The 26,274-nt window shown below is 39.9% G+C and overlaps 1 protein-coding gene across 3 annotated transcripts in view; it reads left to right on the top strand.

Annotated features, from left to right (window-relative positions):
- plxnb1b (plexin b1b) overlaps nt 1-26,274 on the top strand; it is a 151,043-nt gene that overhangs the window by 4,456 nt on the left and 120,313 nt on the right. Inside the window, exon 2 of one of the 3 annotated variants that reach the window (XM_032514566.1) lies at nt 23,870-23,940. The exons of the other annotated variants lie outside the window; for them this stretch is intronic. The gene's annotated coding sequence lies outside the window, so the exon portion shown is untranslated. The remainder of the gene's footprint in view (nt 1-23,869; nt 23,941-26,274) is intronic. 3 annotated transcript variants of the gene reach the window in all.

The following is a 26,274-nucleotide window of genomic DNA, read 5'->3' as shown; positions in this document are numbered from 1 at the left end:
TTCTACAGTTTATCAGTACAGACAATCTGGAAAGCCACAACACCACAAGCAGCGTGCTACTATAGAGGATGTAGTTGCTACTACTAATGTGAAACCGCTGGTCTGTGTGCACTATAAAAAATACATCGGTGATTAGAAAAAAAATGGAATTTGGATTTTATCTACCTGGGCAGGGCGCCAAAGTTTTACCTATGTATGGGAAACACTGGTAGTTAGAGGGACTGCAGGGAGCATGTAGTGTAAAAATCTTTCATTGCACCTGCTTCCAACAAAACTCCTTAATACAAACTCAAAAGTCAACCGTTCTCATCAGCTGAAGTGAGGGCGTGAATGCAAACGGCTGAGAGGATAAGGGAACAGTCCTGGGATTTGTCTTTCTAAGCATCCCTTGTGTCATTGATGCTGTTATTCTGGTAATGAGCAGCTGGGGAGATTTCAAGGATGGACTGAGGGTTTGATAAACTGGCTGGGGATGATCATTGGCTTGGGCGTTGATTAACTATCTGAACATTACCGCCAGGGTAGAGCTGTCATTGCATGTGCAAAGTCTGATGTGAAATAAAGAATAGTAAGGTAAGGGTAATGCCGCTCCTCCTTCTGTGATCAACATACTCCTCACTCTATTATGAAGAGGAAAAATCCACCCATGGATCTTCTGGAAGTAAAATGCTTGTCATAATAGAGTGAGGTGTTTGCTCATCACAGAAGGAATGTATGGAACTGTCTTCTGATGTCATAATTGGGGGGAAGCAACGGTAAATTTTTCCAACTTTCTTAAACAATCTTGACAAACATGTCTACTGTACACATCAAACGGCCAGATATGTATAGTTATGACAGGATGGAATGTCTCTCAAACTATTTTGTCATTCTTCACGTAAAGGTTCAATATGTAACATTTCTGCATTAAGATTGATTTATTTGATTAGGACAAGGCACATTTATCAACATTTCTGTAAATGCGCCAGTGGCTAATTTTCAACTGTAGTCCCAGTTACCTAGCATGCATGTCTTTTTGCTGGGAGGAAACCAGAGCTCCCGGAGGAAACCCACGCATACATGGGGAGAACATGCAAACTCCACACCGGACCGGGAATTGAACTCTGCCCAGACCAGTGATCGAACACTGCAGTGCCAACTTGCTGTGAGGCAGAAGTGCTAACCACTGAGCCACCGTGCATTTTTAGACATTAAAATGTCCAAAAACGACTATTCCTATGTTATATATTTTGGTGAGTTAAATCTACAATATATTAGTAGAATAAAGTAAATACATGTCTTTATATCTAACTATATCAGTAGATTAAAGTAAATACATGTCTTTATATCTACACTATATCAGTGGAATAAAGTAAATAGATGTCTTTATAGCTACACTATATCAGTAGAATAAAGTAAATACAAGTCTTTATATCTGACTATATCAGTAGAATAAAGTAAATTAAAGTCTTTAAATCTAACTATATCAGAATAAAGTAAATACATGTCTTTATTTCTAACTATATCAGTAGAATAAAGTAAAACATGTCTTTATATCTACACTACATCAGTAGAATAAAATAAATACACTTTCATAATTGTTTCCATCAATGTTCAAACACAGAGAAGTCTGTTAATTTCAATGATGTTTAATTTAGTCGCCTGTCAGTGGTGTCATAAAACCTGACAATACGTTTGAGAGTGATCGTAAATCATAAAATGTCACAGAAAGAATAATACTCAGTAACCGTAATACAGCTGGCTTTCTGCCAAAACATAATTGTGTCATTGATTACATGCCACTTAGAACACAGTAATACAGCAGAGATCTTATTTAGTGATACATTTCAATGTTGACTAATCCAGCTTAACGTGCAATGTTGACAAGTAATGTTAGCGTTAGCTCAAGCTAATGCTCGGTGGGGAACGTTTTACAAGTTACATTGTTCAACACGTTCATGTTTTGATCAAGGCAAAGTTAACGTCAAACAGCACTGGGCTAACCCACGATTACGTTCGCCAGCCAATGTTTGCGTTAATGTTAGCTGTATAGATAGAAGACACATCTAATACTAATTTAGCGAGCTATCCCACCCTCCTTCTTCTGCCTCGCTCCCCACCGCCAAGGGACTAGCGGGACAAGTGGACTAGCGGGGGTAAAGCGGACAACAGCCCCGGGGACACGACAAATCCACAGGTAGCCAACAGCCAGCCACTATTATTAACTTAAACCAATCCAACCTCAGCCAGCATAAATTCCACCACCAGGGGATAATGATGCTAACGGCCATAACAGAAAGTGTATTGTTCCATTGGGGAAACGGAGCCTATTGCCCCAGGCGTCCGATTCTGGCTGGCCGCGGTGTTTTAGCGTGTCTCCCCGCTTTAGCATTTATCGGTCTTATTGGGGTCTTGCCCCTCTAACTGACGGTGAGCTTTTTGCCACACCTTCCAGTTTGGACATTTGTAGTGTTTTTTCGACACTTTGCACAAACTAGTTTGATCTACTTTTCAAACACACCCCAGCCTTTACACCATTGTATCTTCAAATCTCAATTCATCACACTATCTTCTATCTAAAGGATTAATATGGACCAGAAACCACCAGGAGAAGTCAGCCGAAAGGAAATCTACATAGTGAACATTCTCTGCAACCAGTTTGAGGCCAGTTGAAGAGCATGATCACCCCAAAGGGTATCAAAATACTTGTTATTTGGAAGGCAGATAAGACCCGCCATGTGAACGCACTGCTTGCACAGCAGGGGTTGAGGGTTCCTCCACTCCCATGGCCAGATTTAATACTCAATTTAATTATGTCACTGGGCATTAAGTCAGTAACCTTATCAGAGTGGTCTCTTTACTGAGGCTGTGTGAGCCAACAGATGCACCAAGATTAGGGACAATATGCTGGTGGTGCAAACCAGGAACAGAGGGATAAAAGACAGGCACGGAGTCTGATACAAGTCACCCCTCCTGCTAGCGGTGTAACGATAAATGATGTCACAAAACCAAAAATCTAGTAGTCTATACCGATACTATCAAAAGTACATAATACTCTAGGGCTGGGTTGATATCAATATATGAGGCTAGCCCCCTAGGCTATCATCTTAAATTTGATGTGTTGTAATATCCTGATACGGCAAAAGTGTTTTTCTTTTTCTGGTTTTAAAGGCTGCATTACATTAGAGTGATGTCATTTTCTGAACACACCAGACTAGCTCCTCTATAATTTGCCTTTGCCCACATTTTTATTATATCATCATAACTGGCAATTATTTATCAAAAATCTTATTGTGTGCATATTTTGTGCAACAATTATCAACCCTACAATATCGCCACCATATCGATATTGAGGTATTTGGGCAACAAAATCGTGATATTTGCTCTACGATACTCAATACCAAGTCAAAACCTCAAGATAGTAAAGTATGTATCTCGAAGTGTTCCATTATTTGAAGACTTTTTTAATGCATCTTTAAATGAAATTGGTAGTGTCATGCTCTGGGGTATAATGCACATTTGTTCTGTACCGTGGTAGTGTTCTGACAAATCCGACCAGAAAAAATTCAAAAAACATTGAGATAAATATCCAAAGAAAACTCAGGGAGTGCTTTTTTGCATATATATGTAGAGTTTCAGACTGATTAAAGAAACTCCTAGAATCACAGCACCATGAGTATGTGATGGTTTCCTTTTTTCTGTGCTACTGGGTAAAACTGAGGAGTGAGGCTGTGTAGAATTGAGTGGGTGTAGACAGATTAGGATTCCCATAGCTCTTTCGGCATATTTCATATGGTAAAGATTATAACTATAAGCTCCAAGCTGGACAGGAAGAACCTTCGGCCTTTTTGTGTCCATAATCTGAATTGATAAAGCCTTATTTTAATTTTATACAGGCTGAGGATTTTTTTTGATAACAAGAACCGTGATCCCGCTCTTCAGGATTCTCTGAGGATTTAATTAAACTGGGTAGCCTGTTCATTATTCAGATATGTAAATGAAGACCCAGATTTATGCAGTGTCGTGGATTGTAAAATAGCTTTGAGTGTTGAAATCTCTTTTGAAGTTATCTGTACGAGTGTGAATTATTAGCTAACTCTTCAGTGTACGCTGTACGCCCCACCCCATGCAGCTCAAGTTGGGTGTGTGTTTACTCTACAATTGTTCCGTCATGAATGAGGCTGGTGTGTTTGCCTGAGGTCAGTGTTGAAGAAGTACACTTAATGGTTTACCCAAGCACAACCTGCTTCCTGAGCTTCAACTGGACTGAATGAGAACTACAAAAGAATGTTTTTACTCACTAAAGCTGCGTTGCGTTTCCACAAAGCTGTCTGGTTCAGGTTATTTCACTTTGTTAGAGTGGTTATTTTTGCATTTCCATTATCACTTTGTGGATGGCACCAATAGAACAACTCCATTCTGTCCAGTTTTTTCACAACTCTCTTTTAGCAAACTGATTTGATAAGGTGAAGCTAGACACACTGCAGTCCATTGATTGGTGCAGATGTTCCTCCGCATCGCTGGAGAGGAACATACAGCGAGAGCTGGATGGAGCAGTGAGAAATTAAAAGATTTTTCAGCTCATTTCTTATTGCATGGCTGCCCGTGGCTTACATCACACGTCTGAGCAATGCAGGAGGAAATGTATAATCTAAAAACAACTCGCCACACACAACATCCCGTAACAACCATGCCTACATTTTAGAGTACAGTCTGCAGTGAAAACGCCCAACAGATCTAATGTTTAGGTACATATGTCCATACAGTTTCTGAGGGTACTGGTGAAAAAGCAGGATTTGATATAGAATGAATAATTCTGAATGTTAAGGGTTGAATACCCACACTAGTTGGTAATAGTATACTGTCGAATATGTTCTTGTGTTGCTGTTGGTGTTAAGACAACATTAATCACTGATATAATTGAGAGGTTTGGCTAATTTTGATTAAATGAAAGGTTTTTGTAGCAAAGTAAGGTACTGGAATACTGAAACTCAGGAATCATACTAAAAACCATCTAACTGATAAACCATCCTGTAAAATATGTGTTGAACTCAAACATTAGAGAGTAAAATGACACACAGTAGAAGTGATTGAAAAGTAAGAGAGGAAACAGGAATGTAGTATTTACAGGCCATGGCGTGGTGAACAAGGAAACTGATCTGAAGGTGTTAGTTTGAGTGTCTAGAAAGTAAAAGTCTGGTTTATTTTCTGCATAGACAATGGTGTGGCCTTGACTAAGTCCTAAAATGGATGTGGACACGGACAGCAGATGTGCGTGGGGCTCTTTTTACACGTCCATAAATGCAGATACCCAGTGTAGTAGAAACACCAACTCCGTTCAAGTCCCTGATCTGTAGGACCTGGCACTTGACCTGACATTAGTATTTAGAGCCATCTGTCATAGCAATCAGAAAAGATATAATTTCTGAGAAACAAAGAGACAGTTGAGATATCCAGGGCAGAGATAGGGGATGCGCCTCTGGTAACTTCTACAGAGCCTGGCCTGAAAAGATACGCAACCTTGACCCAAGTGCGATATGGCGACCTTGCCCTGGTTGTCCTCTGCGCACCTCTGGGTACCCCGTGAACCTTCGGGGTACAGATTGGAGTAAAAGCAGGCTTTGCTTATCCAATGCGAACGCGCCACTCAAAACTCAGATGTAAGGGGGGGGGGGATTTCTAAATCCCAGGTCCCCAGATAACACTAACTTTGTGTGAATATGTCTTAAGCCATAAACAGAAAGCTATATGTTTATGTTGCATAATAGTTAGGATATTTTAAAGTTTAAAATGGGAAATTACAGTGGGGGAACACTTCAAGAACTAATGGCTCCTCTCACTTCACCACTCTCTTCTACCTGAAGGCATTTAGCATGTTTTGATCTGTTTGCTCTTCCTTACGTCCTGCATACATGCCATCACTTTCTTGCTCATATCCTTTATCCATACGTCATTCTCTCTTGCAAAAGTCAAGTAATTAAAAAGTCCATCCTATCCTTCCTTAACACAATTATTTGCTGCTAGTTAAACACTTGACACTTTTGCCTGCGCTCCCTTTCCCTCGTACCTGCATTCATGCATACCCATGTTCCCATATCATTTCCCATCTGTCTGCGGAGCTGAAACAGCCGTTTGTAGAAGGCCCTAGGAGAAAGAGGCCCAGCTAGAGTGATAAGGTGACATGGATAAGAAGAGCTTTGTCACTGCCCTCGCATTGAGAAAATGAGACCTCCACCTGGGGGTAGGTGAGGGTTGAGGGAGTACTGCACACACAAAAACATCCACACACCGTTGTTCTTCCGCACATACAAGGTCCTCTACTTAAAACATCAATTACTCTCCTCTTAATCTTAGCTTTAATCCTCTTTACTGTCTTAAAGCACAGCCTAATCTAAATCTGATCAGAATAGACCCTAATTTTAAACCCGGATCATTGCAGACACAAGATTAGATGGAATCTGTCCTCAAAAAGTATTAATAGGTTAATACCCATTCCTAGTACTTTCATTTTCTTTCTGTCTTACTATTGATAAATGATGACAATTTCTTGTCTCCTGTGTGTAAATGCCCAGATGAATACAATAGGTTTAGACATGAGCCTCAGAAGTAAAAAATGGAATGATATTAGGTAATTAAACATTTTATCCCCAAATTTCTGGATTGCAATGATCATCATGTACTCAAATGCACAAGAGTATCTTATGGTGAAATTGTTTTCAACCACCTGTTTTCAACCATAGTCATTAGAGCCCTGCCTTTATAATTCCAATTTACATTCTAACCCTAAACCTAACATACTGTTACTACTATACTGTTGTGTAGTGTAACTAGAAGGAAACTGAACCACATTATTTAGCTGCTTTAAATCAGACTGTTCAAAATAGGGGTAGTTTATGCTGTATAGGGTTATGGCTTTAGAGTTAGTATATCTGAAAAAGATAAATATGGGGCCACCACTATTAAAGCAGTACTGTATTCAAATGGAAATGCCATCTTTTAAACAGAAACACAAAAATGTTTTTTTTAATTTTTTTTATTTCGTTGGTACACTTTGATATGCAAATGTGTCCCCCCAGCTTTGGCCTACAGAAATAGGGTCTTGGTGGCCCATTCAGCCCGTGCTTAAAAATATTAGCATCCATCCCTGTTGTATGCCATTCAGCCAATAAAATCTAACTTTTTCTAAAAAGAAAACCTCTCTTTTGTATATTTACTATTACTGTTTACTATAAAAGGAAATACATTTGTAGATTAATCAATGGAATAATCTGGAGAATATTTGATTAATAAAATAATTGATAGCTGCAGCCCTAGTCCAATAACATTTGTAAAGTCTAGATCAATGTGTCGCACAGTGTGGAAGCAGCGCCAATCATAGAGGTAATTTTTGGCTCCATGATGGCCTTGTGCACCATTGAACCACTCTTGTAGGAGTGAACGGGGCTAGGCAGCCTTGTGTCGGTCACATGGACGCACAGTGGTTAATGGTTTCAAAACAGTATTAGGACTAAACGTTGACATCTACCCATCTGAGATCCACTCAACATCCTCTGATCTTAACTATTAGTCAAAATAATTCATAATTTCTGCCTTTTTAACAAAAATCGTATGTATAGTTTGTATATAAATGAGGTTTGTTAACCATGAAATCCAAGAATAAAAGAATAGGTAAAACCTATTTTTAAACCAGTTCAGGTTTTTAAAAAGCACAAAAAGCTGGAAAAAGTGACAAATAAATCAGGCAAGCGAGAAAAACATTGGAAAAGCACAACAAAATATTCATTTTCAATTTTGACCTGGAAAGACAAGTTAACGGGAAGACAACACAAGGGTTAATGATAAATGAACTGCTAACAAGGGTCGGCTATAGGCCAGAAAAAAAGTAAATTAGCATCGCTATTTGTCTCGGAAGCTGAAAGCTCCCTCTGAATAGCCACCTCCTTCCAAATACTAATGGAGGCATTTACATTTGACCAAATGGTCTCCATTATGGAGCATTGGTTTACCTGGTTGATATAGATGCAGTCGTAAAACCAATAACCCCTGAAAGGCTTTAGATGTAGCCTACATGAACACCCCACACACATTAATTCCTGCAAACATTTTCCATTCACTTTAGGCTGATCCAGAATGTGTAAACAACATGGCTGTAGAAATAATAAACAGGGCATTGATGGTTTCTGTTTTTGAATTTTATTTTACTGTCTGCACATGTACATTCCTGCACATACTCCACAGAGATGCTGTATAATACAACAATGCCATTTGCATGTATTTTGCATGTGTTGGCATACGAATTTTGCTTGTGGACACTTTGCTGTGTCCTGCAGGTCTTGTACCCCCCTCTCTACAGCGGGTAAAGAGGGAAAGCAGCTCTGCCTCCTTTTTGTTTCTTTTGTTGAAAATGAGGCTGAAAAGACCAGCTAGCTAACCAGAGAGGGGGATTGTGAAGAAAAAGTGGGTGTTAGAGAGGTGAAGGCATAGAGGGGGAAATGGGGAAGAGAGAGGGAGATGAGGATGAGAGTGTCTCCTGCCTGTCTGTCAGTTGGAGAACAGCTGGTGTTTACTGCTGAATTCTTTTTTGTCTCCTCCTCCAAAGGACAGGTGAGTAGGTGTGGCTGAAGAGGGAGTGTCCACCATCTGGAACATAATCTGTGCATCCGGGCTCAGGGATACAAACAACTCCTTTGAACTTTAAACTTTGTGAGGTTACCTTGAAATTTAATTAAGTGCTTGTTGGAACATGCTGTTTAGAAACTTGGAGATTCAGGGACTGGTGATGTATGTGAAATTACTTTTGATCTTGCCAAATGGTTCTGTCCATTGCATGGCTGCAATCAGAGAGGTGCCCATTCATTCTGGATTCAAGCACGCTTGATTATCATTTAGACCTATATGACCTCAGGTGGCTAGCTTTGGCTTTTGACTCCAAAAGACAACAATAGAGAAGGCATCGGCTGTGGTGACACTTGCCACGTTTTTTTTCTCACGTCGTGTGAGTATGTGGGGCTTTTTGTGGCATGCAGGCAAGCGTGAAAAGCAGCATTTTGAAATACCGACAGCTGACTGTTGCCAAGTGGCAACCATGAAAGCTCTTGGAGAACAGTGAGCGCCCAGTTTCCCTAGAAACACCCTTTTTCTCAAGACAGCTCCCCCTAAATCGACTCCCCTTAACTCCCTTTAAACACCCTTGGGGGAGGGACTCTCTGTCCTGGGAAAAGAGGGGTTGCTAGGGAAAGTCAGAGACAAATGTTTGATAAGCGTGTTAAAAGTTCAGGACCTTGGCCGGCTGCTGGTGGACTACACTAGTATAGAACAATGTTTTAGGGATGTCTGAAACCATCTTACCTAGCTTAAGGTATGCAAGCTGGAAAGCCATGCCCTTTTCATTCAGCAGCCTTTAAGATTGTCTCATAAGCAATGGTCATAAATCCTTCCCAGCCCATAGTGGGTTGTGTAATCCTAAATTATCATTTAATCAATAATATATTTTATTTTACCTCACAAATGACACATGCCCATCACAAGTTACCAGAGCTCAAAGTCATTTGCACTGCTTATTTTTTCTAACTTAAGTGAAGTATTCATTTCTATCCATGATGAGTACCATAAGATGCTGTTGAAAGCCTTGAAAAATGCTAGTAAGTGAACCTTGAGTTAAAGCTTTAGTGCGTAACCTTTTGATATTAATGCACGTTTATTACATTCAAGCAATTGCCAAATGAGTTGCTACAAAGCTATTTAGGAATACTAGCTCCACACAACTCTCTCTATTTCTCAGGATTACCATGTTCAGAAGATTATGTGGCCAGGCGACCTTTATGCGCAGAAACTCGAGTGAAGATAAATACCTCTTCTGAAGATTCCATCGTGTTGTTTTAATCCTTCGTGTCCTCCTTGGCTACTAGCAACTGTGTGGAGGAGGGGTGCATGATCATGGAAGCCTTGTGTCATGTGGACGCACAGACAGTTTTGTTGTCATTAGAATTCCTCATGGGGCAACAGAAACTACACACTATCGCTTTAAGATTTGTTAAACAGTTTGCAGTGGAAAGAAAAGGATCAAAGCCATTTTTTAACTCGATAAATTACTTGTTTATTATAACTTTTTGGTGTCATTGCCATTATTAAATGGCTACTGGTAACCTTATTTTAACCTGTTCAATTCCATTCATCCATGAGTATAATAAGATAATGTTGAAAGCCCTTAAAATACTAGTAATTTCAGCATTTCAGTTCATTTTATTTATAAGGACAATGCACATTAATTAACATTTCTGTAAATGTGGCTCTACCACGTGACTGTGCGTCACCAGTCAAACGTAGTTGTGCAGTTTCGTCACGTGATCTTACTCAATCTCAGCGATGGGACGGGTTAGCTTTACAGTTGTAGCAAAAAAATAATCCCAATCCTCGGCAATGCAGCCACAGGCGAGGAGGAACACCTCAGGCCTCATATTAAAAGCATGTTTACCTTAGAAAAGTGCGAAACAGCAGCTACGTTATGTCTGATTGAATGCTTGTTAAAAAATAAATCAGACGTTACTCAACAGTTACTCAGTACTTAAGTAGTTTTTCCACCAAGTACTTTTTAACTCTAACTCAAGTAATTATTTGGATGACTACTTTTTACTTTTGGCTAATCTACCCACCTCTGCAGACAACTAAAGACATCAACAGCAACAAAATAAGCCTTCTCAAGAAGCCTTGCAGAGCAACGGGAAGCAGCAAGACCTTTAGTAAATTAACACATCAACAGTAGTACATTTAGCCATGTAAAAGTATTCAATTTGTAGTGGAATGAAAAGAATAAAAGACAATTTTAACTCGATAAATGACTTGTCGTCATAACCTTTTGCTGCCATTGCTGTTCAACTATTAAATGGTTACAAGAGCTACTGATAACCTTATGTTGTTAACACTTGTCAGTTACAGACAGTAGACCTGTTGCCTCAACAGACGTAATTTTACAATTTTGATCATGTTTCTTTTCCATGACACTTCCTGTTGGGTTACACTATCACAGAGGTCAAGGGGTCACTTGGCTCTGTTGTCCTTATGTTGACACAATCCTCCTTCAATAGGACTTTCCCCCCATCAAACCTTTTAACAGCACAGAGGTACTGAGACTCCTGTTGAAATGTTAGGATGAATATGTGACTGCATTGATGTGTTTCTGAACGTCCTGTGAGCCCACAGTGTTTCCTGGCAACCTTTGCCACTTGCTGGAAAGCTGAGCTGTGGCACACAGTGTTGCAGTATTTAGGCTGCACTGTTGCATCCACTGGGTTGGATTTACAAGGATTTGATTTAGACATTCCTTAAGCTGATCTGAAATTTTGGTTTCATTCCTCGTTTACTGTGCTGTAATCCTTGTGAATAATTCCCAGTACAGAGTACGTGCTGTGTGTCTGCACACGGTACTTGACTCGTGTTGGTGTGAAAGTTGTAACGTAATATCTTACAACATACTAGACTTCTGTGTTTGTACCAATCCACCTTGAGGCAGTTTTCATAAATAACACTCTCTTCATGTTATTAATGGAGAGTTTATGTTAGTTTTTTTTCTTAGTTACTAGGAATAATCTTTTCCACCCGCTCCACCTCAGTATATTTAATCTGGCAGCAAATGAACCAGGCCTCTGTTTCCAGGGTTAAGAAGCCCTTGCTGGGGGGTGGTGGGGGTTAAGTATGTATTTGTTGGTGTGTTGGTTACCCTACCTCCCAAGTTCATGTAACTCATTTGTAGTTGATCAATGAGTGCAAGACCATGTGGATGTGGCATGTCCAGTTTGTCTACTCCGAACAGTCTCTTCTTTCTGCTTCACTTTATGAACAAATGCCAATCAGTCTTTAAATCCAAGCAGGATAATGGATTGCATCACACTGATAATAGTGTAGTTGGTGACACAAAGAACAATTGACTAATCTCAAGGGGTTATTACAGTTTTTGTATTTGTGCCCAACCGTCAAAGGGGCACTGAATACGTTGAATGGACAAGTGATGCACGTAATGGAAACTTTTAGCTGTGTCAACTAGGGCTGGGCGATATAAAGAAAATCATATATCGCGATATTCTTGACCAACTGCCTCGATGTCAATATTATTATAAAGATTTTTTATGGTTGATATTGGAGCTTTCACAAAATGTTATTTTCACAATGAAAGTTTAGATATTCTCCAGAAATTATTTCATGACTTAGTGAGTTAAGGTAAATAATAGAAAAGCTAGAACAGTCTGGTAAGTTCAGAAAATGACATCACTCAACTGTAATGCATTCCTTTAAAACCAGGTAAAGACATCACTTGCCATATTACGATGTAGCCAAAATCTAAGACAATATCTAGTCTCATATTGCAATATCGATATATTATATATTATATATATACGATTAATCTAGTGATTATTTTTTGATTAGTCAATTAATCTAAAGATAAATTTTTCAATTTCAATAAGGTTCAAATCTCTATTTATTAAAATTGTAAGTAAAATAAATTTGTAGTGCAACCTGAAGCCAGATGTAGGCTATCACACACCCGCCCTCTCTGGGCTATCAGTGACTGAGCTTGTTGATAATTTCAACTGTAAAATTACAAATGTTATTGATGCCATTGCTCCCACTAAGGTCAAAGTTGTCTCTGGTAAGAAAAGATCTCCATGGAGAAATGTCCTACTGGTGAGAACAGAAAAAAGAGAGTGTAGGAAAGCTGAACGAAGGTGGCGAAAAACAAATCTCCTGGTCCATTATAACTCCTATAAAGAGAGACTTCACATTTATAATTTGGAACTGAGGAATGCAAGGCGGTCCTTCTTCTCTGATATTATCCTTAAAAACAATAATAATTCACGTGCTTTGTTTGCTACTGTCGATAGGTTAACAAACCCTCCAGTTAGGGCTGTGCAATTAATTGAATTTCGGTTTCGATTTCGGCTCCCAACGATTACCAAAATAGTACAATCGAGTAAAAACGATTATTTTGACATGTTCTGTTTTGTAATTTCCTTGTGTGTTCTGAATGGCGCGCGCGCGCGCACACACACGTCATGCGCACATCCGCCCCTCCCGAAGCCAAACGCTTTCAGCCTACACTGTCAGGGAGGCAGGTCGCGTGCATGTTACTCGCTGGAATTTAAAAATTTAGCGAGAGTAAAGATGGCAGAAGGAGGGCAGCCACAGCAGCGTTTGGTAAGCAAAAAAGGCAAAAACCAACTCCATTGTCTGGGAACAGTTTGGCTTCGAGGAATCCGACGACGAGCAGAAACATGCTACGTGCAGGATTTGCTACATGGTAGGCTGCAAGTAAAGGGAACACCACAAATTTGTTTAACCCACTGAAATTAACACAGAGTGTCCTATGACAATTAATAAAGAAACAGAACGGCAATCAACTCCCTCAACATCCTCCGTACCCAACATCCCTAACAAACACCTGTACGCGCAACTCCTTATCCTTGAATTCGGAAAGGCACAAAATAATAACCGAGTCTGTTGCCTATTATTTAGCTAAAGACATGCGCTAATAGTTATACTTATTTGCTGTTAATGCTGGGGCCTGATGAGGGGCCAGCCTTTTTTTCGTGGATTGGAGTTGCTGGAATTGTTTAAATTTTGCCAAAATGTTGCGTACTTGTTTTAAAGGATTGTGGAAGTAAATACAGGGAATAAATACTTTTACTTTGATTTGAAATTTATATTTATATTTATTTTAATAGTTCAAAATTAGCCTACAATAAATGTTCAATGTTTTAAGAATTGTTGAAAGGTGTCTTTTTTAATAAATGCAACACAGTCATGTGAAATAATTGTGTTACATAATCGTGATTTCAATATTGACCAAAATAATCGTGATTATGATTTTTCCCAAAATTGAGCAGCCCTAACTCCAGTACCAGTAGCATCTGAACTTTTATCTACCAAGGCCTGCAATGAGTTTGCCTCTTTCTTCAAAGACAAAATTCAGAAGATTAGACAAACAGTCACACACATTAAGACATTAAGGATTAAAGGACTCATGTGTCAACAGGATTTGGAAAAACTTGTCCATGCCTTTATCTTCAGTAGACTCTACTACTGTAACAGGGTTTTTACAGGTCTCCTAAAAAATCAGACAGCTACAGCTGATTCAGAACGCTGCTGTTCGGGTCCTACTAAGACCAAGAGACTGGATCACATCACCCAGTTCTGAGTCTTCACACTGGCTTCCTGTGTCTCAAAGAATTGATCAAAGTCTCTTGCTAGTTTATAAAACCTTACGGTTTAGGTCCAAAATACATTTCGATTTGCTACTACCTATGAACCTCCCAGACCTCTCAGGTCATCTGGGACAGGTCTACTTTCTGTCCCCAGAGTCAGAGCTAAACAGGGTGAAGCAGCTTTCAGTTTCTATGCTTCCTCATATCTGGAACAAACTCCCAGAAACCTGCAGATCCGCTGCTACTCTGCCTTTCTTCAAATGACTGTTCATTTATTTAATGTTTAATTTCTTATGCTGCACTGTAACTTTTATTCTTGTGTTTTGTCTTAATGTTATATTTAACTGTTTATTCACGTGTTTTATCTGTTTTTATTTGTTGTTTAACGGATTTTGTGTAAAGCACTTTGAATTGTCTTGTTGCTGAAATGTGCTCTACAAATAAAGCTGCCTTGCCTTGCCTATCAATCCAACAACAAAATAAAGTCACTTTAGGAGAAATACAAAAAAACTAACTTAAAGTAAACAGTGAAAGTGGAAAAAGAGTAGCCTGTATTAATACACATCCAAATTTTGAAACATCCAAGCTCTTCTTCCTTTAATCTTACAGTAAAAAAGTGCAACTTCTATTTCTAAATTTTAGCAACACATGAACTCAGATATATCAAATAAATCCATCAATAAAACAAATTAACTTTTCAAGTAATTTTCAGGAGGAATACACAAATAAAAAAACCTAAAAATAAAAAACAGTAAAAGTGCAAGGGAGAGACAGCCCAGTTTACCTCACACTCAAGTCAGTGCAGGACATACCGTATACGCATGAGCTACGGGAGAAGCTGAAGAGGCATCGGTGAGCAGAACTTACGTTGTTTTGCTGCTGTTATCCTGACTCAGGGATCAGTTCACGAAGGCTACAGACTACCACGTTGTCGTTGGCGTTAAGAGTAAAATACTCCCACACTTAAGAAGACCGCGTGCAAGCCTTTTTCTCAACGTTGTTGCGAGGAATCCATACTTGCGCTATTGCTGAAGGCAGCCATGTTATTTTTAGACCCAACGCTTCCACGCAAATGTTTTGTTGTGGTGGTTATTTTTTTACTGCTTTAATTGCCGACAGCTGTCTGCTCTAAGCGCATTCACCATCACTCTCTCACGCTACGTACACACTAAGCACTGGCCCATTCCTTAAGGAGCTTCCCCAGTCTTACAACACGACCATAGTCTACCAGAACTTCCTGTAGGCTATTTGGTAGAAACGAACCAGATCTTGGTTCGGTTTGATCCGGAACTAGACTACCTCTTTTGGTCAGACCAAATTCCAGCTCTTTAGTATGGACTACTGTCCGGGGGAGGTTTCACACCTTTAATTTTGGTTCAGATCAAACTGAGAATCTGAAAGTCTGGACCAAACCAGGTAGGTGTGAAAGGCCCTTTGGAAATTTTCATCAATATCATCTCTTGTTTTGGTTTCTTGCTTTCAAATTGTTTGGTGAAGCATCAGACAGTTCAGGAATGTATTTATAACAATCAACATCCATCCATCTTCATCCGCTTATCTGGTATCGGGTCGCAAGGGCAGCAGCTCCAAAAGGGGACCCCACTTCCCTTTCCCTAGCCACAATAACCAGCTCTGACTGGGGGATCCTGAGGCATTCTCTGACCAGGTTGGAGATATAATCACTCCAAGTACCCCTGGGTCTTCCCTGAGGCCTCCACCTAGCTGGACTTGCCTGGAACACCTCCCTAGGGAGGCGTCCAGGGGGCATCCTTACTAGATACCCGAACCACCTTGACTGGCTCCTTTTGACGCAAAGGAACAGGCGCTCTACTCCGAGCTCCTCACTGATGACTGAGATTCTCACCCGATCTCTAAGGGAGAAGCCAGCCACCCTCCTGAGGAAACCCATTTCGTCCACTTGTACCTTGGATCTCGATCTTTCGGTTATGACCCAGCCTTCATGACAATAGGTGAGAGTAGGAACAACGGTTTTCCCGGCTCAGCTCTCTTTTCGTCACAACGGTGTGATAAATGGAATGTAATACCGCACCCGCTGTGCCAATTCTCCAACCAATCTCCCGCTCCATTTTCCCCTCACACACGAACAAGGTATTTAAACTCCTTTACTTGGGGTAAGGACTCATTCCCTACCTGAAGAAAGCACTCCATTGGTTTCCTGCTGAGAATCATGGCCTCATATTTAAAGGTGCTGATCCTCATCCCAGTCGCTTCACACTCGCCTGTAAACCGATCCAGTGAGTGTTGAAGGTCACAGGCCAATGATGCCGTCAGGACCACATCATCTACGATCCCCCGCCCACCAAAAATCTAAATTCTAAATGTAAATCTAAAAATATAATATTTTAAACCTCCCAGCCGGCCTCTTGGACTTTACCATACTGATGGTGTCAGACCATAACAACCCTGTCCTCGCCAGGCCACTATCAATGACCCATGTTCAGTCTGTTGATCATAGACAACAAACTGATTACTATCTTCTACTAACGACCCCAGGATCGGATGTCCTGTTTAGTAAAAGGCAATCAAAAGGCATTGGCCTCATTAAGATCTCATACTCATTAGTGTTACTGCAGGACTCTAATCTCTGCTAGATTTGACTCGTTAATGTCTGCTTTTAAAATCTTTTAACGGAATTTGATGCAGAAAGCCTGAGCTCTATGAAATCTTTAAGTCCTCTTTGGGTTACTTTCATTGAGCATTACTTTAAGTCAACCGATTTTCATAGCTGGAGTGACAGCATTAGCACCTCATGAAGCAAGCGGTTCCCCATGAATTTTACTCAACTGGAAAATATAGGTATTGACAGCCAAAGAAATGAGCATACTTTCAGAAAGTGGTAATAATCTCACCACAAGTCTCTGCTCCTTTATTTTGCATGATATGGACAATTCTGAAAGGCCATTTATCCTTTCACTTTCATTTTTAATCTATATATTATATTGAAATCAACAATTGTGTAGATATTTATCAATGTATTTCTGTAACCGCTGCTTGGATGGTATTTTAGAACCCTGAATGTGTGCCATCTTTTTGACAAGCGACAGTGTCAAAAAGTGTCAACATACACCTAATAATTTCAAACCACTGTAAATACTTTGTTTTCCAAGGACTTACAACACTGTAGAATGGTTTCTTTGAAAAAACATTTTTTGTAAGTACATTAAACTTTTTTTCAAGAATTTGGATTAATTCAGCTATGATCATCGCATGTCTTGCATATTCGCATATTTTTTATATTCATATGTAAATCTTGTTGGGGTGAACCCAAATAGTCGACTGTTTGATGATTCAATCTAAGGAGCCTGATGGGACTGTCAATCTTACAGTTGAATTGGCGCATGTCTGGAAAATGTAGTTATGAAACAGGATCATTCCATTCGTGTTAGGCCTGTGGTGGTGCTGAATGTCATAATTTTACAAAGAATTAGCATTTAGCATTTCCCAATAAATAATGATATATAGCCTATTTTGGTATACATATTGGCCTTTTAATAATACTGTTTAACTATTAGAGGTAAGATTACTCATGTGAACAAAAATCTTCATTGGTACTTAATACTGGTGAGGCACCGGCTATATGGACAACACTTTGTTTTTAAAAGTTTTTTTGGCAATAATAGAGCTCTATGGCACAGAAAGAAGAAGAGTAGATCACCAGCCTTAACAATCAATGTATTTTTAGTACTTTGGACAGTGTGGAGCCGCACTTCTCACGTAACAAAAAGTGGTTAAAATAGAAGTGGCTGTGCTTGTTTAAGGGGCATTTTTTCAAATTTGAATGTTGAAATCCCATGGGAGTCTTGGTGGCAGTCTTGTAGTCTTGGCTGTCACCGCTGATTGAATGGAGTGGAAACACTGCATGGATGTTATGTAATTTTCCTTCCATAATTTGAAATAAATGAAAATTAAATAACCATGCCCTGTAGTGAATTAGGCGCTGGCCCAGCTCTGTGTTCCCAAATCAGACGGATTAAGATGCAAGTCATCAGTGGGCCGATTTGCAGAATAAGAACAGTTTTATAATTCTTTAAAAAAAAATTCTTTATGTAAAAAAATAAAAATAAAAATGGGAAGAAGTGTGCTTGGGAAGAATTTGCTTTATGTTAATGAACTGTGTTTTATATTCTAAAAGCATTACCACTCTGTGACTGATTGGTTTGTCCTGATTTTGTGGAAGGGCTCTGGCGTGTTAAACAACTGTAGTAAATACTGTGGCTTCATGGGTTTGACACACTTGCAGTGGGGAATATCCTCATTGATTGCCCCTAGGCCTCTGCTGCTGCTGCATATCCGATTCATTATCGAGCGTCATCTGAAAGCAAAAGAACAAATTCACACTTAATCCTTGCTCTACTTTGTTTGAATTTGAGGAGTTTTTTTATTTTCAACACCACTTTTGGTGCTGTAGATGAAGTTTTGTCTGTGTTCTGTTGATGATTTAAGCATCACATCATCTTTGACAAATGAATGACCACACGCATCTGCTGTCTGCCACGTCCAAATCAGATTGACTGAGAGCATTGTTGTAGTCTTTGACTTTGTGTCTCTTTTAGATGTGTGACAGTGCCTGTCAGACAAAGTGGAACTGTAGTTTTGCTTAAAAATAAAGCTGAAACACTCAAGTAGCCATTATAGTTTTAGTTTCAGCTTTCCACACATTCTTGTTTTAACATCCCCGTCTCTTTTTTAAAAATGAGTCAGGAAGTTGCTCAACATTTTTAAACCTTAATACTATTGAATTCCCATTTTGACTAGTAAAGCCCGTTCAGATATTGAAAGTCAAATATTGTTTAGTGGTAGAGCAAGCTAAGGTGATGTCTTTTTACCCCTTTAGTGCAGGAATGACCTGTGTCACAGCGTCGGGTCTCAAAGAGCTAGGAGTGTTACTAGGTTACAAAACCCCTTAAACTCAACCTAATTAAAAACCTTACATTTCCAAATTCAGTTAAATATTGTTGGAACCATTTATTTCCATTTCCACAACTATTGGATGGATTGTTGTGCACACATTCATGTTCCCCTCAGGATTAATTGAAATCTTTGTGGTCATACCTTAACTTTATAGCGCCATCATCAGTCCAGTGTTCTGGTTCACAACCAAATAGCTGCAAAACTAATAACATTTCCATCAGCCTCAGTTGAACTTCAGTTTTGATTAGCAATTTCAGCCTGCCTGAAGACTTGGTCTTGGTCTGTAACTGGCCATCATTTCCATTGGCAAAATTTGTTGTACTCAACATGCCAATCACACAAACCAAACTTATTTAGAAGAGAAAACACCTTCTAATAAAGTGAGTCAGATAATCTAATTTACCTGTCTTGCCTTGTTGGGCTTCATTGTAGTGAATCACTGTGTTTTCAGATCTGAAGTAGTTTTGTAAGTACAAGGTTATTATAAGTGACATTGCAAAAAATACAAAAACAATACCAAAGTTACAAATATCCATTTAGGTGCTAAATTTAGCTTATTCTATTGGTCCGTTTTAAACCCCTGGGTGTATTTAAGGTATAATGAGAAAACAGTGTTCCAAGTTTGCAAAATTAACATAAATTCATCTATACACACACGATGAGGGGAAAGTATGTTTGATAAGAGATGATTAACACATTGTATCCTTTTTTCTTTCAGGAATGTTTGACACAAAGTAATTAAAATTTGCAGATGAGGCGTCTCTAATAGCCCTTGTGTGCGTTTCCCCCACTGACCAAAAAAATCAATCACGGCTTATACGAGTTGGGGGAATTGGCACACATACCATGTGTTGTTGTCAGATTACCATGATGCGCTTATCTTTTTTTGCTTTCCATTAGAAAACACGGTACTGCAAATGAATGAATTGGCCATAGAGAGAGTGTGCTGCTTGTCATGTTTAGTGTGAGAACACAATTAGACTTAATGACCAAGCTGTCGCTGTAAAGCATTCATGCTCTGTCTCATCAAAGCTTACGCCGTAGACTATGTATGTGGCCTTGTTCTAGTGTATCTCTTTAAGAGAATAGCAGAGCTAACATGTGCATGCATGGGGTGTGTGTTGTAGAGCAAGTGACAGTTACATGGATTAGCTTCGGAGCAAGTACCCTGCTGACTCTGGAGAAAGATGGAGAAACAAAGTGTCTCTCCTGGGCTTTCTGATCACGATGGGAAAGCTGTAGCAGGAAAAGTTACCCTCTTCTTGATAGGGCTGGGTTTCGTTTAAAATCTTTAGATCCGGTGCCAATTTCGTTACCTCAGTTTCAATGCTGGTTCCTTAGAGATACTTTTTTCAATACCATGTGTTTTAAAATACATTTCTTAAACAAAAATACTTTAAACACACAACTTTTATTTTTCACGTTAATTTTGAATCAGAACAGTTCTGGTAAAAAAAATTCTGGTAACACTACTACAATCACTCAGAGTAACATAAAAAACACTGGTTGTGCTTTTGGAAAGGGTGCGCCCGTCAGATACTCAGGATTGGTATGAATCCGAACTAAATTAACAAAAAAAGAGAAACCTTTTTGCCACAACATGAACATGATATAAATAATACATAAGCAAATTACATTGTGTACAGTCTAATATTGACCTACCTAAAATGCAAAGGAATGTAAACAACAAAGACTTTTTGGTGTATGACGACACAAACCTTTAACAATAAACTTGGTGACTGCCCTGTTGTCAACATTGAACTAATGGAGAACTAACTTAAGTGCAAAGGAATGCAATCAAATTGCCTTCTTGCTGAAAGGTGGTGGAGAAATGAAGTTGCCTTGCCTTACAACCTCGGCCTGTCAGTCAGACACCAGGCCATAAAAAACACTGTAACGTCAACAGCGCTGCGACCGCTTTTGCCGTGCCATAATATCAAACGTTGCCTGCGTGAAATTTTGAAAACTACAAAGCCGACGTAGTTTGCTCGAGTTTACTCTGTCTGCACCTGTGCGTGCGTGCGTGCGTGCGTGCGTGCGTGCGTGCGTGCGTGCGTGCGTGCGTGCGTGCGTGCGTATGCCGGAGCTTTGCTCTGTGTCAAGATGCAGAGAGGGCAGATGTGCAACTGCGAATAGGGTGTTGTCTCTTTCCCATGAAGTGCTTTAGGTTACATTGGTCAGCCAATTGCCGGCAACTTTAGGTCCTTACACGCAAGAATGCTACATGGTTATTGGCTCACAGACGCTTTTTGATCCAAAATTTGGCACTGAAAGATAAATAATCTTTTGATACTCATAGAATCAGTGCCAAAAAAGTATTGACGTTTGGGGCCCAGCCCTACTCCTTGATTTCCTGTTGTTCACGGAGGAGAACCCGGAAATAAGATGCTACCAAGCCACAGCCATGGGGACCGATTTATTGTTGTTGCGGTCTGCGTTTTGAGAGGTGCACGTCAGGCTACGGCGTAGGGTCCGTATCCACAGGTCCCCACTGCATGGATTTAATCCAGGACAATACATTTAGTATAAATTATGACCAAGGCTGCTTTTCTGCCTTCCTTCTAGTGGGATTTGTTGGTACAACCTTTGTTCATTTTGCAGTTAAAGGATGAGATCAGATCATTGTGTTGAGGATTAAAGCAGGGTGGCATCAACCCTGTGCCAGCAAGCCTGGAAAGGCAGGGCATGAGTTGTATTTAGACTGTATATGTTTTCCAAGGAACAGAGAGTCAAAATGTTTGCTATTTAATTACAGAGCGGCCGCAACCAAAGGCACACTGTCAATGATGGTTTTAAGGCCGACAGCTTAACAACCTCAGGAATGGTGGCACTGTTGGTTTTGGTGACGCTGTGTCATTTCCTCCTCTGAAGAGTCAGGTTTTTTTGATGTGTTTGGGGTATGAAGCAAAACAAGAAAGAACATTATGGGGCTATCATGTGTACCAAATTGGGACACTTTTTTTCCAAGTCAGAGGGCCGTTGTGCCAATTTTAAAGATTTTAAAATGCCTGGAAATGGCCTCTTTTTGAAGTCTGTTTACTCAAGAGAACTCTTTTTTTTCTTTTTTTGTAACAGTTTTAGTTGCTTTAAAGGATGTGTCTCCTGTTTACAGAGAATGTGCCTCATTGCCTCCACTATGCTGTAGCAGTCATTTTTTTCCTTCCCTTGTTAATGTGACCTGATTTGAGTTTAGTCTATTCCCTCTCAGCACTGTCAAAAGGTCCCTATGTATTTGGGGGCATGGACGTGTTTGACAGACTCTTGGGTGTGATGTCCCTCTGTGTGTACTTTCTGGGATGGGGGAGATGGAAGTTTGCCCTCCTTTTTTGGCCGATGACTCACTGGTTTTGGCTAGGGTGAGTGAATACACCATGTCACCAGTTGAGTCACTGTACATCTAACAATGGGAAGCCTGGCACAGTTCCTTTTCATGGCCACAAAGGGAGCCATTAAGGCTTAAATGCATCCGGATTCAAGTCGCCCCTAACACGCCTGGCTGTGTTGTATGAGTGCTCTTACATAAGGTTTCTTCATTTGGCCTGGTGTCAAAAGAGCTATTGGCTGAACAACAGCTTCACTGCTTCTACTCTTAAAAAACTGAACACACATCCACTAATGTTCTCAAAGTAAAGGTGCTCTCTGCTATCTGTCTTCTGTTTGCTCAACCTGATGAACCATTGTGTAATACAATTCAACTTTAATCTGTTAATAGGAAACTTACAGAGGGGAACAAAAACAATCAGAGCAAAGACTGCAATCCTTCCTGTTCCTGTCATGTCAGTCCTTTCAGTTGCATCTTGCTCTCATTTCCATCAAACAGCTTTCTGCACTTTTAACTTCAAACTTGTCTTCACAGAGCTCAGCTTCAGGCCTCAACCTTACAGTCTGGGTCAAAGAGAACTGAAAACAACATTAGAGTTAGGTAGTGTAGCTTGCATCTGAGCAAGCTTCTCACCTGTGGAAAGAGGGCAGAGGTAGAAGTTGTGGGATCAGCTGGTTGAGGACTATACAGTTTAAAACCGCTTTTTCTTTTTTCTACAACCTTGAGGGTATCCAGACTAGTCCCGACTACGACGGTCACTTTTAACTTATAATTTGCGCTATTCTTGAAAATGGAAAAACTTGGATATTAAACCTGAAATGATCTTGATCTGAATTCAAAACTGTTAGCTTGTTACTCAAGTGGACAGAGGAACTGCTTCAATTGTTTACGATTATTGTTTCAATGCACATTTGATAACTATCACAGTAGTTCATCAAAGTAATTGATATTTAGCTTGTTTGTGAATGTATTAGATTTCAGTAACTTAATAAAAACAAAGTACTATTTCCCCAACTTGAATTTGGATTTTAAGTCAATTCTCAAGTGAGATAATTTTTAACTAAAGTACAACTGACTTTTGCCCCCCTCAAGTCCAAGCATCAGGTTATCCATTGGAAGCATATCTTCAACAATGGTCTTTGGACTTATAAATGAAACCGTTAATGCCTTCAGTTAAAGTGCATATGATTAAAAATCACTTTTTCCGAGATTTGAGAATTGTCTCTGGTGCATACAAACCTGAAACCTGAAAAAACACATCCATGCTGTTTTGAGTGAGATACAGTTTTCTGAATGTCCTCTGCCTTCAGTCTCCGGGTGAGGATGCTCCATGATCCGATCACATTATGGTTCCTTATGTACTTGATTTCATGCTTTAGACATTTGGGGAAGAACACTCTAAAAATGCTCCCTGTAGAACTAACTGCCTGTCTTCCTCCAGGTTTGGACAAACCCTCATGGGAGCCATGGAAAGATTAGAAATGGCAGGAAAAGAGTGCTGCATTTTTACAGGTAGGGACTTTAAATTTCTCCCTTTTTGCTAATGCTTGTGCAACAACTATACTGTAACAAATCAAATCAAGAAATGGTAGCCTTAACTAATTTTTATTATCATATTATCATTGTAAACATGATATTTCTTTTTGGCCATTGCTGATGTTCACCAAAATAACCAGATGTGCCTGGGGGGGCAATCACTCACGTTTCTTTCAATTCATCTAAATTACACAATGGCTCATGGGAGCCCCAAAACCGCATCACGCCACACTCAGCAGCTATTTAAAGTGTAAGCGGCTGCTCCCAATTATCTCCTCCCCATGCTAAACCAGAAGCTCAGGCCACGCAAACGGAGGCCTCCCCACTGGACTTTTATCTGTTTGTTTTCATATTTCCCTTCCCTCAGTCAGCCCTCCTCCCTTGTGCTCTTACTGTTTCTGCCTTAGCCAAGGCTTATTGTGTTTTCCTCCAGCTGACCTTGGTTACATAAACTAAGGCCTGATCCCTCCTCCTCCCTGTCCCACCGCTTTGCCTGGATCCTATCCTCTGTGCGCTCCCACAAAGCCCAGTGTTTTGATTACATTGTGAAATTGGAGCCAGGACTATTTATTCCCAGGCTGGGGTAGCGCGTAGGAACTGGATGGAGGATAAGCCAGAGAGGGGGAAGCCAGGAAGCTTCTGTGGTTGAATCAGGCGGATGGTAGTGGTGGTGGGTGTACTGTTTATGTCTTCTCATAACCTCTCTTTGTGAGCCAATCATCCAGCCGGCTGTTTCAAATGAGCAGAACGGTCATCGACGCATCTTCCTGTCAGTAGTTTCTGTGCAAAACCCAAACCCCATCATTCAGCTTGGGTCATTGCAAGGTGGCAGATTGGCTGAGCGCTTCTAGGTACCTTCCTGTCCTATAGCTGGAGGGCCGAGGCTCAGGCCCTTTTTGGACATACACCCTTCTGAAGTGTCATTACAACTGACGCCAAATCCTCGCACACTGAGGTTTTTTTAGCCATTATAAGCAGACTTGATGACAATAGTGGCGGAACAATCATATTGACAGTCGTGGCAAGGTGCCCACAGACTGCTGAACCAAATACGTTTGAAATTGTTGGGTCTCTGTAAAATCAAACAATTTGGTCTAGACCTTTTTCCATCTAAAGTGTCTTAAAACAACTTTTTTTTTTTTTGACACTATAAATAAAAATGAATTGAATAAGTTTGGTTCAGTTGTTTAACTCAGCTCCACTAGTGCTCCTCTATGCTATATAGTTACTAGTACAGTGCCCGTTGAAAATGTGGCTGTCTGGAACAGGCCGGTGGCTCGGCCTGTGGTATTACTGCTTGTAGAATTCACCATAACCAAATTGTTCCTCAAAACTACTTACAGAAGGACCCCAAACCACTTAAAATGCACCTTCAATGTATAGCCTACTATTAACTTACTGATTTACTTGACAGAGAATGTTGCACCTTCAGAATTTAATTACAAAATATCACAATGACAATGTGGAGTAAGACATGGCAGTGCGCTACCCACCCGGCTTGTTATGAGAGCTAATCAGCGTTAATCAACCACGTGTGTGTCTCGGTGTTGTCTCGATGTTGTCTTGTGTTGTATTATTGTTAACAAATTTAACAGTTCATATATTAGGCGAGAGTAGGAAAAACTGTTGGAACTAGTATTTTAAACGTATTTTAGCTCACGGGAGTTCTCTAAAATACGTTTATCTCATTATTTGATTTTTGGCCATGTTTAACATGAAAATTTGACATTGTAGATATGACAGAAAATGCGGAAAAGCATAATATGTCGACTTTAAAAAGTCTTAAATACGCTGTATTGTGTTCTAGCTTTAATTTTCTTACGTCAATGTAACACTACCTCTGATGCTGATTGAAATGCTCCCGCAGCGCTTAATTTTTGCTGTTGTGATATAGGTCTTCAATTTCATTCATAATGGTTTTTAAAAGGTCTCGAAATATCTTAAGCCTGACTGGGTGAAACCTGCAGAAACCTGAGCTAGCTCCATTTTCACTGCCACTCTTCTCTTGTTAGCAGAATTTCTGGACATAGACCTATATAGTTACTAAACAGAGGTTATCATTAAGTCACATCAACGCCTCAATAACTTAACTGTGCCTGTGATTTAAGTGCAAACAATGGTTCTTTCTACAAGACCCTGGGCCAAACATTCAGTTATCTGTTAACTGTGGAGCAGGTTAGACTTTAGCAATTCAGTTTAATTTCAATTTAATTACATTTTTGTTTATAGTGTCATATCATAACCGAAGTTATCTCAGGACAATTTACAGATAGAGTAGGTCTCAACCACATTATAAATTACAAAGCCCCC

Source organism: Etheostoma spectabile, chromosome 4, assembly GCF_008692095.1.
Source record: "Etheostoma spectabile isolate EspeVRDwgs_2016 chromosome 4, UIUC_Espe_1.0, whole genome shotgun sequence".
NCBI classification, from domain to species: Eukaryota; Metazoa; Chordata; class Actinopteri; order Perciformes; family Percidae; genus Etheostoma; species Etheostoma spectabile.
This window is presented reverse-complemented; position numbering and strand designations above follow the sequence as displayed.